Source organism: Patella vulgata, chromosome 6, assembly GCF_932274485.2.
Source record: "Patella vulgata chromosome 6, xgPatVulg1.2, whole genome shotgun sequence".
Lineage (NCBI taxonomy): Eukaryota > Metazoa > Mollusca > Gastropoda > Patellidae > Patella > Patella vulgata.
In genome coordinates, this window is record NC_065884.2 from 39,019,773 (window position 1) to 39,032,464 (window position 12,692).

The following is a 12,692-nucleotide window of genomic DNA, read 5'->3' on the forward strand; positions in this document are numbered from 1 at the left end:
ATGTTACCGATAAAGTTTACTGTCGGGACCGGAAGTGACGAAATTTTGCCCAGTCGTTCTTTTTGCAAGCAAGGCCCTGTTTCACAAAATCTTAAATCTCCTCAAAATCGTCTTAAACTAAAATTTCATCCTAACTTAAGATAGATGCGTTTCACAAAACGATTTTAAGCATATCAGGCAAAATCCACTAAAATAATATTGTAAGTTAAAATTGTATCTTAACTTACAATAGTTGCGTTTCACAACTATTCAAAAAAAGTAGGGGATATTTGATTTTGGGGGCATAATACTAAAATATGCAAATGACTACGAAAAAAGTCACTATAGAACCTAACAGAAGAAACATTTCCAGTTACATGTGACGCCTAAACGCACCAATAGCTACCGCATGGAATGCAGGTGATGCTTGGGATCATCATGGGGGTCCAACCCAAGATTTGCACGACTCTGAATTTGAATGTTACAGTCATTGTGGCATTGAATTCCAGGGTGGAAACATCAGTTTAATTGTTTTAGTGACCAGAAAACAAATTTTGATATGCGTCGGCTTACCCAAAATGAAAGGTTACGTGCCCTTGGCATGCTACAGATCGGCACAACACAGGCAGTTGTGGCGCGGACGATGAATGTTTCTCAGTCTGTCATAAGCAGGCTATGGTCCAGATACTGTGATACACAATCTGTACAGGACAGACCACGCTCAGGTCGACCAAGGGCGACAACTCAAGCCCAGGATCGATTTATCCGTACCTTGGCCTTGAGAAATCGTGTCATCACAGCAAATCAGATCAGCGCTCGTCTTCAAACAGACACTGGTGTGAGAGTGAGTGGCCAGACGATTCGGAATCGACTGCATAGGGGTCACCTTCGCGCCCGACGTCCTCGCGTGATCCCTTGTTTGAGAGATCATCACATTCAGGCAAGACGTCGTTGGTGTAGGGATTGTCAACACTGGGATAATCGACGCTGGAGCAATGTGATGTTTTCAGATGAGTCAAGGTTCACTGTTGATTTTTGGGACAGACGTAGGAGGGTGTGGCGTCGTCGAAACGAGCGCTTCCAAGACGTTAACGTCATCAGACATGATCGATTTGGGGGTGGTTCTGTTATGGTGTGGGGAGGCATCACTGTTGCTGGAAGAACGGCTTTACATGTTGTTGCAGGGCGTGTTACAGGCCAGTACTACCGGGACAACATCTTGGCAGTCCATGTTGTGCCGTTCGCACGACGTCATGGCCGCCGTTTCATCTTCCAGGATGACAACGCAAGATGTCACAGGGCCAGGATCGTTACAGGTTACCTCCAACAACAGAACATCACCACATTACCTTGGCCAGCACTGAGTCCCGACCTCTCCCCCATCGAGCATGTCTGGGACATGCTTGGACAGAGGTTACGTCAACGTCAACAACGTCCTGCCAATGTCCAAGAACTTGCTGCTGCGTTGCAACAGGAATGGGACAATCTGGACCAAAATGACCTTAGACGTCTCATTAGGAGTATGCCACGTCGGATCAATGCTTGTTTGGCAAACAGAGGAGGATTTACCCGTTACTGACTTGGTTGTGATGCTGTGGTAACTTTGCTGTTTGACCCCGGGTATCATTTTACCCTTATAATGGTCAGTCTGTGCCTTACTTAGTCTAACGATCATTTGGAATAAATCGATGAATGTGAACTTCATTTCATTTTGTCATTTGTTTCTTCGTCAGTTTCATTAGGTGACTTTAATAACACTTAAAAATCAAATATCCCCTACTTTTTTTGAATAGTATATTTTAGGGACAATTTTAACTAAAATCTGTTGTAACTTAGGACAGCCGCCACCCTCTCCTAACTTAAAATCACGACATTAACAAACATTAATTAGAGCTACGTTGTGAGATCTATTGCGACATATAGATATATTCGGAATAATGATAATATTGCCAATGGCCCGGGTTATATAATTTAAACATACTATCATTCACAAAAATAATTTTCATTCAATTTCTTTTCATTAAGAAAATTAAAACCCCAAGAACAAAAAACCCCTCAAAACCCCAGTAAACAAAACTCTTTGTTACTATTTTATATATTACCATATGATTCAAGTATAAATTATACTATTTTCAAATAATTAATAGACCAAAAAAAAAACCCCATGATATCTAATGTCTATAAAAAAAATATCTTTGTAGGCCTACAATTGTTTAAAATGAGAGAGAGAGAGAGAAAGAGAGAGAGAGAGAGAGAGATGGGGTTTAACGTCCACTAGACACACACTAGATCATTTTGGGACTAACACATGGTTCAATTTTATTTGAATAATTCACTTGCGCGTAGGGGTCTTTAGTAGTGGGATGAACCGGAGAAAACCCATGAGGTTGGATGGGCGACCCTACTCCCTGTCACGTACAACTGGGAAATCGAAATTGTCAATTATTATTTGATTTTATAAAGGTTTCACCATTTGATGCCTAATTCCAATTGTGATTTCATAAAACCAATTTATTTTTACTGAAAGTGACAACATTCTGACAAAAACTGTATTTTTAGCCTTCAAAACAAATATCGTCTTGAAATGAGTGTTATTCAATATTACCTTAAATTTATGATATTTAATTTCATCCAACATATAGAATGATTTAATATGATGCTATATATACCAAAAAATTGCTTCTAACTTCTTCCATTACTGGGAAGTAACCAATTTTGTCAGGGTCACTTTAAAGATTTCTTTTCGCATTTTAATTTCCCATTAGAAAGTCTCATCAGCTAACTTAATGGTAATTTAGTGACCAATTTTGTCAGAGTCACTATTTTGACATATGTAACACATGGTAACAAATGAATAAATGTAACTGATATTGCAGGATTTAGTTGATTCTGCTGCTGTTTTATAACACGTGTGCAATGTTTGTGTGGAAATCTGTTCAACGGTTTCATTGGTACTGGAAGTAACCAATTTTGTCAGGGTCACTTTAAAGATTTCTTTTCGCATTTTAATTTCCCATTAGAAAGTTTCATCAGCAAACTTAACGGTAATTTAGTAACCAATTTTGTCAGAGTCACTATTTTGACATTATGTAACACATGGTAACAAATGAATAAATGTAACTGATATTGCAGGATTTAGTTGATTCTGCTGCTGTTTTATAACACGTGTGCAATGCTTGTGTGGAAATCTGTTCAACGGTTTCATTGGTACTGGAAGTTACATAAGTTCACAGGTAACGTGGCACCGGAAGTGACATAAATTCAAGGGTAATGTGGTAACGGTGAAACCCGTCATTACTACATCGCAGTTCTAGTTTTACTTGTTTTTACTACACTAGGATCTGGAAGAGTTGTTAGATAACCCGCATTCTAGTTAATGTGAGGGTTTATCCAATGAGTTATTGGCGTGCGATGCGTGGGCATCCTACTAGAAACATCAATGCTAATCAAATGTCTGACGTCATAGGGTCAAAAGATGCTCGTATGACCCCTGACGTGACCTGCCACTACAACTGACAGATCTTCATGTAGTAGAAGCCTTCGAAAGTATAAAAAAAACTCTATATTTTGTGCAATCTGACCTACTTTGTAGGAATATTACTGACACAAATTTGAATACCGTATGGGAATTAAATATGAAAATAATGAGGCGCACCGATTTTTTTTATTACGTACGAATTTGAATATTTTGTTGACACGTGATTTTTAATTGTGGTCTGAAATCGCCTGCTTAAATAATGTTCGACAAGAAACATTTTGAAATCCCATGACTGCTATAACCTGTGATGGGATTTTGCCCGTATATTCCGGACATGTCCGACGCTATTTTCCAAACGTCCTAAATTGGCCGACCAGGAATATGCCCAATCGGACATCAAGACATGGTAAATAATATTCAAAATTCCAAAATTAATATAGTGTACTGAGTGTATAACTACCACTCAACCAGATTATCATTGATAATAGGCTGAATTGATTAGGTAATTAAGTGATCAACGTATTTATCGTTTTATACCGTCTATACACCTACCTTGATTAACTACTTAATCTGCCTTGATTGGCTGACTTAATTCTTTGTCGGACAATTCATCAATTCAATCCTGAACAGAAGTCATTGCTTCTCCTTTGTCGGACTATATATCAATTCAATAACCTTAATCTACGTGATTAACCCGTGATTTCTCCATTGTCTCACGTTTTAATCTCCTTGATGTCGGCTGTAGACATTAGTCATATATGTCACATATCCTAATAGTATATAACACCCCAAATCAATATACATTGTGTCCGATAACTTGTCTGTGATATTTCTTCAGTGGAAGCCGAAGTTAAATAAAGCTATTTCACACACACGCAAAATTAAGAGGTGTAAACGTGCCAAATCTAACACGTCTGATGTTGGGAGAAAAGATTCTATTTTGATGGCATATTGTCAGATTTATGATCATATTTTGAATGGGGTTCATGTTTTTAAATAAATAAATAAACACGCTAAGAAATGTTGACGGATATTTCGATTGGAATAATGTAAGTAGTTACGGTAATTGTTTTAGACGATAGTGCGTGCTTAGAGTCGAATGGGATTATTTAGCAGTTGGTGTCACCCGCTCGTTGTATACCTTCCGTATATAAATTGAAACGGAGAAAAAGACGAATGCCAGACTTTGCTGAAAAATGTTTCGACTTATGACCCGAAAATACGTTAATTTTGTGGGAATTTGAAACCGGTACGGATGGGCAGTAGTCGGCACGCTTTCATTCTATGGTATTACAATGTCATGTAATTTTGTAGGAATATTATTGACATAAATTTGAATACCGTTCGGTAATTAAATATGAAAAATAACGAGGTGCACCTATTTTTTTTATTGCGTATGAATTTGAATATTTTGTTGACACGTGATTCTTAATTGTGGTTTGAAAACGCCTGCTTAAATAACGATAAGATTTATGTCCCTTTATTTTCGTGAAGAAAATGTCCGACAACTAAAATTTTGAAATACCATCACTGGCTATAACATATATTTTTTATAATTTTTTGGGAGGGGGTCATGTTCTCACCATTGGTCCAGTTGATATCGAATGACCCTATTATGCATCTGCATCTGTAGTGTCTTATCTGACCATTTTTTTTTTTGATTTTTTGAAAACTTGGACCCTAATTTCTCCAAGGGGAGATAAGTTAAGTCAGATCTACTTAATGTCTAAACTTCATGAAAATCAATTATAACCAAAGTTATTGTGTTCGAAAGTCTCAACCGATCATATTAGTTTCATGACTCTCACGTAATTAGAACCAAAGTTATTATGCCCCAAAGCAATTGCTTATCTCTGCTTAGCTTAAGCAGAAAATGCTCAATCAGGAGAGTTATTGTGTCCCAAAAAGTGTGAAGGACAGACAGACGGACCCATTGTAAGTACATGTACATGCAAGCCAACTATGTATGGGAATATATAACAAAATCAATAACTCCTCTTGCCCCCCATCCATTGACCATCCTAGGATTTGGACTGTCTGTTATGAGAAGGAGGGGAAAAAGCAAATGCTGCTGAGGCTCTTGGGACTGCTGAGGAGAACTTTTAGACTGCCAAGGAGACCTTTCAGACCACTGAGGAGACATGGAACCTTTCTTGGATTTCCTCCCCTTTTCTCTCTGGTTGGAGACTCAGTGCTATCTTCTTGTACCTCTAAATCCTAAGCTTCCTCTTCTAAGTTCTCAATACGACGTTGTGTAGCCATCGTGTGTTCTGTGGGTATAAACTACTATGGAACAAATCACATCCTTGTGTTACCATCGTGTTTTGTGACCCTCTGTAGGCATTGCACTTGCTTTGACTGTTGATTGGCTGTTCAAAATCCCATATTTGTATGACCATCTGTTATCAATTTTGGGACAGTGTGATCCCCGCAGAAGGCCATGGTGGCCCTATAACTCGAACTGTTTAGATGAACTACCGTACAAATCTCCATTAAGAATGCTCTGAGACCTGAGGAGAACATCTGTAAATCCCAAAATAGTTATAATTTGTTAACATCTCATTTTGGTAATCTTGTCAGAGGAAACACTCTGGCGTCTAATGATTTTCTCTAGCTCATCCAGTTTCCTTCTATTTTAATCCCCAAATTACTTAGTACCAAGAAGAGATAGTTTGTTCCACAATTATAATTTGTTTAACATCTCATTTCGGTAATCTTGTCAGAGGAAACACTCTGGCATCTAATTATTTAATGCATTAGAAACAGTATATATATAGTCATGGTGTTTTAAATTGACATGTAGCTTATAATTGTCTATAAGCAATGTAAATCTTTGTTAAAATGATTTAACTATATATTTTTACATCTCCTTTGATAGTTGTGTTAAAAATATATCTAAATCAATAGAACATTATTTAGGCCAGTGAAGACCATGTAACAATCTATGTATGATATTTTAACTCATGTAGGTCTTGTAACAATATTAAACTGTAATTGATTTTTCTGATAAAACAAAAGCCAAACAAGATGAAGGTCATCACGTTTTGTTGGTTATTGATATATTTACAGTAATAAACTATAGATCTGTTTAGTCTAGTTTTTTTTTTCTCTCTGATGTTTACAGTTGTATATTGATGTTTCTTGTTTTAAAAAAATGTTATGAGGTATAAATAGATGACCTAATTAATTTAATATGGAACTCACAGACTTAAGACATTAGTTTTCATAGTATTGACAGTAACTGAAATGTGATTTCTAGTACCAGTAATATGGGATTTTATGTCTCAAAATAAATATTGAACCAAAGAAATAAATGTCAATGTATATTAATGTATATCAATCAGAAAGTATAAAAATCTTAACAAGTTGTTAATATTAATATTAATATTAATATTTTTGTTTTCTGTTCAAATAATACGAATTTCATGAAGCAAAAACAATAACTCAATAGATGACTAATCCTTTATGGAAGAAAAACATTTTTACCACATTTGCCAGGATGGCGGTGGCTTCAAAGAAGAGGGGGAATAGACGGTCAAAGTTTTGAATTTCACCTAACCAATTTATAATGGTGTAAGGGGGCATAATGATGCTACTCCCCTCCTAATATTTGACTCCATACTTGCCTTGCTTTAAAAACATGATGGCAGCCACATAAATGCTGCATGGGGTTTAATGCATTAGAAAATGCATTAGAAAATGGGGTTTAACGTCAACTCAACACAAACTAGGTCATTTTCGGACTAACATATGTTTTTTAAAAATTTTATTTCAATAATTTGCTTGCGCATAGGCGTCTTTAGCGGTGGGAGGAAACCGGAGGACATGGAAAAAACCCACGAGGTTGGACAGGCGACCCTATTTCTTGTCATGTACAACTGGGGATTCGAAACCACGCCAGTTGACTCAATGACAGGCCTTATGATACAGCGCGCGCGTGCTAACCATTCGGCCATCCAACCCCCCAAATTTCTCATTAGCATCAAAAAGAACAAACATGTTGTCGTGTGTACAAAGAGTTCATAAAGATATCTTGAACAGTTTATAATATGTGCTCAGAAACAAAACTGGGGTGGATGGACAGAGCCCATTTCAGTATCCCTCCCTCAACCTTGTTCTGGGTAGGATAATAATGGAAAGATATCTCCCACATCACTATAGGAGATTAGACCTGTGTTTACCCCTCTTCATAATGCCTAATGACACCTTATTATTCTCATATTAAAACAGAAATTTGTTAAAAATTAACCTTCGTCTTTGTGTCCAATTAGTGTGAGAAAGGATCTTGCAATTAAAGGGATATCAATATTTACATCTATTGTATGTTCAATAGATGGGTTTATTTAGGAGAGATCCAACTGGGTTGTTACCGGCTCAGTAATATTTAACAATAACATATGACCTAAATTAGATACTAGGTCAATTATGTAGCCTAGATCATCACAATATATAACTTATAGGGAAAGAGAGTTATCTCTCTTGTTCAGCCTAGTTGATAACCCAGGGGGCAGCATAGATCTTCCTCTTGAAACTCTTCTATAGAAAGTAAAATGTGGTTCAATTTTCCATGTTAAGAAATTTAAATTTACAACTAAATTGTAATTCATCAAATCTAAGATTCTTACAAAAAGGCTAGCATTAAGGTTTAGGAACCTATATGTAATAGCGAATACCAATTTAAAGGCATAAAATTATGTGGATGGTTTAGATTTTGTTTCAGCTTCAATTTTAACATCATCTGTTCTGTATGACTCAGCTAAAATTAGAAGTTTCCTCTGAGGCTGAGCATTTCTACTTTACATAAAATTAAGGTAACGTCCAACAGGATAAAAAAAAAGCACCAGGCTTACCTAAAGTTTAACCCTGAATCTGGGTCTTGGTGTTAGTCTGGTATTATTAAATGAATACACCTACTTAGGTAGGCCTGCCTACGTCACCATAGTCAGTAGGCATACAGGTATAACGAGACATAGCCTAGTTGAGTCGTTGCCCGTGATTTTCTTTCATGATTGTTTTTGTGGTAGAATATATTTGTGTATATTTGTATTTATGTATCTTGAGTATTTGTTGTATTATTGTCCCTTTAATATATTAGTTATTTATGGTATATTTGGTGTTCGTTGTATTGTCCCTTTAATAGTACATCTCTAAGCTGCTTAAGAATATCTTTACAACAGCAAGTCTAAATTCTACTCACTTTTAACTCACTAAAATAACCACATCTCAGCTTCTCTTTCAATTTGCACTTGCATCTTAGCCTTGTTACAAGGAGGATCACATTCTGTCACTTGGTAAGTTTTATATTTATTTGACCGACTTTAATATTTTATTTATTTAATATGGTAATGTAATTAGAATATATTTTATATCCGAAATAATTAAGTTGTTACTATATTTATATAAGTATTTCCATAAGTATGTTTGTGTAATTGAGAATATTCTACTCTCAGCTATTTAGTGTTAATTTATTCATATCCTTAATTTCAGTCTTATGTAATACTGTGTCTGAATGGTAGCCATATTTAAGACATCAACCCTTTTATAAACTCCTATTTTATAGGGTATGTATATGTATTTGTATGCAATTGTATTAGTTAAAACTCATTGTAAATATCTTAATTCATTCCTTTGTTTCAAATCAATTATTTCCCGCCACTATTGTAAATATATATGTATATAGTGTAAACTATTACTATTCTTGATTTTTATACATTTCTTTATGTCTTTCAGAGTTTTTTTTTATCTGTATACTAAATTGATGATCCACAATAAAATCCTGAACCCATGACCTGGTGTTTTGTTCGTCTTTGTGAATAGAGTGATACTATGGGTAGAGGCAAAACTACAAAAAGGTTATCTCGCCCAAGCTCCATCCCATATGCTCAGGGTCGGCGGGTCGCAACTGACAAAAGACAGAGAGGAGAAAGCAGAAATGACAATGATGGGGAAAATGAAGCTATCTCTGATATACATGTAGACTCACCCACTAGGCCTACTGCTAGCAGATCCCTTTCTGATTCAGCAAACCTTGATACAGGTAATGAAATAATTAATATGACTGATGATAATATTAATCAGAGTAGGCCTACTACAATAAATGAGAGCCTTTTAGACTCTCACACTGCAAATAGCAACCCACTGCAAGTTCAGAGTATCCATAGCGCTCTGGGAGCACAGGTTTCACCAACCATAAAGCAAAAGATTTGTCATGGTGACTATATTGATCTCGCTTCATTATTGGCCACACCAAAGGACTCTGAAAGGAGCCTATCCTTAGGTCCTAATGGGGAAATAATGACTAAAGAGAAGTCAACAATCAAAAATTTTGATATTGAAAAATGGACTGGCGCCTTCTTAATATATTTAAGTATATACTCCTCAGTTCATCCTACTAAATTTCAGAATTTGTTAAAATATATTAGCACCATCCGATTAGGGGCTTCAAAGATTAGGACTATGGGGTGGAAAACATGACGAACAGTTTAGACTAAAACTTGCAAATGATCCATCTGGCTCATGGGGTAACATTGACTATGAGCTTTGGTTACTGTACATGTCCAATGTTGAACCAGTGACAAACCAGTTGACTCAATTCCCTACTAAAGGTCGTTCTACTGTTGGAAAATGTTTTGAGTATAACAATAAAGGTTCTTGTTACATTTCGCAATGTTCATATGCACATTGTTGTATTCAATGCAACAAGGAACACCCAAGATTTTCTGCCCCTTAAAAAACATTTATAATCCTCAAAGTGTAACATCAGACTTTTCGTCCCCAATTTAACACAAACAGAACAAGACCAGCCAAAATATTTTCAGAACACGAACAGAAACATGCAAGCTAGAAATCCAACACTTTCCAAAACAACAAATATTTGGGCCCTTGGCGCTTCACCAATTAAAACAGAAAAACTTCTACAATATCTACTCTTATATCCAAATAAAGTACAAGCAGCAGAATTAAGATAGTGGTTCTTACAGGGATTTCACTTGTAGTATAATAGTCCTAAAGCTAAAACTTCATGTAAAAATCCTATTTCGGCTGAGCATTATGAACAGGAATTACAGGAAAAGATAACTAAAGAAATTGATCTAGGCAGAATTGTAGGTCCTATCTAACATGCACATATCCCCAATAAGAGTAGTACAAATGATAACACATCTGTCTTATCTTGAAAATAACAGCATAAATGATTTCATTGACCCTAATTTATGTACAGTTCATTACACATCGTTCGATGAGATTATTGATAAAATTTCAAAATATGAATTTTTATATTTGGGTAAAATGGACATCAAGTCTACATTTAGATTAATTAACATTTTTCCAGGAGATTTTGATCTTTTAGGTTTCAGATTCAAGAATAAATATTATTTGGACAAATGTCTTCCAATGGGATGCTCAATTTCTTGCAATATTTTCAAAAAATTTGCTACTTTCCTCAATTGGTTAATTATTCACACAGCGAATTTAGTTGGCGCAGATCATTATCTCGATGATTTCATTTTCATGAGGAAAACACAGGATGAGTGTCGAACACTAATGACATATTTTCAAACCATTATGTGAGGATTTGGGGATACCACAGAAGACAAAACAGTCAGTCCGACTACCATGTTAATATTTTTAGGCCTAGAAATTAATACAACCACATCGTCCACATCCCAAATAAAAATTCAATGGTAGGGTGACCCACCATAAATAAATATCTCCATATATCTCGACAATTACGCCACAATACTTATATATATGCCAAGCCTCAAATCAGTTCCACACAATTATAGTCACTAAATAAACGATCATGTTGTACTTAATAAGCTATGGCCATTAATCACGTATAAATGATAGACTGAAAACTGGTTCCAAGAGTCGTCCATAACATCCAGACACTTTTGAGTAAAAGATAGGTTACGTGCCCTTGTTTTGAAATTAGTCTCGCTTAACCAGTCTATCGACCATTCTACGTCTGATTGACAGGTCGGGATAATCAAGACTACTTTTTTACGAAACATAACAGAAAGCTAGAACAAGAAATTGAATTTAGAAATAAGCACGTTAGGTAGCTCAACAATCGTTTTAAGAAGCTTGTAAAAGTAAAATGAAACTACTGCTAGTATCATGTTCTTGCCTAACCTGAGTGTTTCAGAGATATTATTTGTACTAAACCAAAAGATGCCGCTCTTAACGGTACAGTTAATGATAAAGCGATTTAAAAAATGAAACGAACGTAATTTCTAAATCTGCTGTAATAACCAAGAAGCTTAATTTTACTGCTATTCAAAATCGTCAACAATAAATTTTTTACGGCTGTAATAGTTGATAAATTTGTAGAGAATTGCATGTGCCATGGCTATTTATAGTATCATACTGTCAGAAAGTTGGTCTCGGCACGGCGAATGTGCACGCTTCAGTGGTAGTCTCGAACTATCAGCGGTGGACTGTATTTCTGTGAGTACATGGGCCACCCTATCAATGGTATTACCTATTTCCCCCCGAGGAGAATTGGTCACGCAGCACAACATTAAGACTGTATACTGACAGTGCCGGTTCTCACTAACTAGGTTGTCCAGCATATTTTCAATCAGAATGGTTATTCTTCCAGTGGCCCATGTCTTGGCAAGGCGATCCAATGCTGAGGGATATCTCACTATTAGAACTTATACCAATTGTATTAGACGTAACTATCTGGATCAAATCTTTAACAAATAAAAAAGTTTTATTTCACACAGATAATCTTTCACTTGTAACATTTTTAAACACACAAACATCTAAATCAAAACAAATCATGAAATTAATCCGTCCCTTAGTTCTTGTCCTCTTAAAATCTAATATTACATTTAAAGCTAAGCACATTAAAGGTATTGATAATAAAATAGCAGGTCTTATTTCTCGTAAACAGTGGTTAAAGTTCCGACAAGAAGCTACAGAGGCCAAAGAAGATCCCCAACCGATACCAGTACTATTTCACAGAATGATATCCAATCTGAAGTCAGATGTTTGTTAGATGCATCCATATCGCAAAACACACAGGCAGCATATGAGACTGGTTTAACATCTTTTGAGAATTATAGGTCAATTTATATACTTTCCTGTATTTGGCCACCTTCGCTCAACCGTGTGGTGGGTTTTATTGGATATCTCTCTCTGAGGAATTTAACATACTCTACAGTTAGATCCTACATTTCAGCAATTGCCTCTAAATGCAAAGTTATGAATGTGCAGGATATCGCACAAA

At 35.9% G+C, this 12,692-nt stretch overlaps 1 long non-coding RNA gene across 1 annotated transcript; it reads left to right on the forward strand.

Annotated features, from left to right (window-relative positions):
- The first annotated feature begins 8,263 nt into the window (after positions 1-8,263).
- Positions 8,264-12,683, forward strand: LOC126825454 (uncharacterized). The gene is made up of 4 exons (XR_007681975.2): positions 8,264-8,748; positions 8,945-9,018; positions 9,188-9,494; positions 12,357-12,683. It is a non-coding gene; the product is annotated as an uncharacterized LOC126825454 (long non-coding RNA).
- Positions 12,684-12,692: the final 9 nt, after the last annotated feature.